This window comes from Cannabis sativa, chromosome 1 (assembly GCF_029168945.1).
Source record: "Cannabis sativa cultivar Pink pepper isolate KNU-18-1 chromosome 1, ASM2916894v1, whole genome shotgun sequence".
Lineage (NCBI taxonomy): Eukaryota > Viridiplantae > Streptophyta > Magnoliopsida > Rosales > Cannabaceae > Cannabis > Cannabis sativa.
The window spans coordinates 66,146,658-66,148,291 of NC_083601.1; the positions used below are offsets into that span (position 1 = coordinate 66,146,658).

General features: G+C 39.7%; 1 non-coding gene across 1 annotated transcript; it reads right to left on the bottom strand.

The window, feature by feature from the left end:
* Nucleotides 1–1,161: 1,161 nt before the first annotated feature.
* Nucleotides 1,162–1,268, bottom strand: LOC115703349 (small nucleolar RNA R71). The gene has a single exon (XR_004009121.2). It is a non-coding gene; the product is annotated as a small nucleolar RNA R71 (small nucleolar RNA).
* Between the last annotated feature and the right edge of the window lie 366 nt (nt 1,269–1,634).

The following is a 1,634-nucleotide window of genomic DNA, read 5'->3' on the forward strand; positions in this document are numbered from 1 at the left end:
AAAATTTGGATAGTCTAGGTTTTGATGTAAAACGAAAGTATTTACATAGCCTTAGTGACTAATAGATTATTGCTTAATGCTGATTTTGTGTTGATCTAATTAAGAAGTTAATTAGAGAACATATTATTTAGAACCTAAAAGATCTGAAAGGAGTTAGGTTAATTTATAATCTGTCTTTCACATTGAGATAAGGATAGCAATTAAGTATTAACATAGGTAGCTTATCAACAGGATTCACCTCCCTAATCTCTCATCTTGATTAATCTTCGTTTATTTTCTCTTTAATTTCTGAGTTATTTACTTTTAAAATTGCAAACTTGTTATTTTACCAAATAGAATCATAAGTATAGTTTAGTAGTACTTAATCCAATTCCCTGTGGTTCGACCTCACTTGCGTGAGATACTACTTGATACGTACACTTGCGTGATAAACAGAATATTCGTGACAAGTTTTTGGCGCCGTTGCCGGGGAATTGTTTAAAGATTAATATTACACAAAATTATACTAACTTCTACTCTGGTATATTTTCTCTTGCTGATTTTTCTAACCTTTTTCTTGCAATATTTTCTTGATCTATTTCAGGAATCATAAGTGTATGCGCCGTCAAGGACAAGCAGTGATATTACCAGTTGATCCCGAAATCGAGAAAACTTGTAGGAGAAACCGAAAGAACAAGAGGCAAGAGGGAGTTTCAAAGAATCGCCGAAACTTCAGACATCATGGCTGCCAATGCTGCAAACAATGGAGGCAATAACGGTAACAATGGTGGCGCAGTAGAAGATCAAGCTAATGGCCGCAGCTTGAGAGATTACATTCTCCCTACTCTGACGGGAGTGCAGTCGTGTATCAGGCCACCAGCAGTGGATGCAAATAACTTTGAGATAAAACCTGTCATACTTCAGATGGTGCAGTCTTCAGTTCAGTTTGGTGGCCTCCCTTCTGAAGATCCTAATCTGCATCTCTCTAACTTCATGGAACTTTGTGAAACCTTTAAAGTTAATGGAGTTAGTGATGATGCTATTCGACTGAGACTGTTCCCATTCTCTCTTAGAGAGCGAGCCAAGAGTTGGCTAAACTCCTTGCCACCCAACTCTATCGCCACCTGGAATGATCTGGCAACGAAATTCTTGTCAAAGTTCTTTCCTCCAGCCAAGTCTGCAAAGCTGAGAGGGGAAATTAATAACTTCTGCCAACAAGATAATGCATCTCTCCATGAGGCTTGGGAGAGGTTTAAAGATCTGATCAGAAAGTGCCCTCACCATGGTATAGAGAAGTGGATGCTGGTCCACAACTTCTACAATGGGTTGGTATACAAGAACTTTAATAGATGCTGCAGCTGGAGGAGCCTTTATGAGGAAGAGTGCTAATGAGGCTTATGATCTATTGGAGGAGATGGCTCTAAACAATCAACAGTGGCCAACTGAGAGGAGTCAATCAAAGAAGGTAGCTGGTGTGTTAGAGGTCGATGCCATCACCAAGTTGACAAAGACAAAGTCGAGGCATTGACAAAGATAATTGCAGGGCAAGCTAAACAAGCCCAAGTTGTGTGTGAGTTATGTGGGGGAAGCCATCACTTTTCAGAATGCCAAGCTGATGTGGATGATTTGCCAATGGATGAAGCTAAAGCCATTGG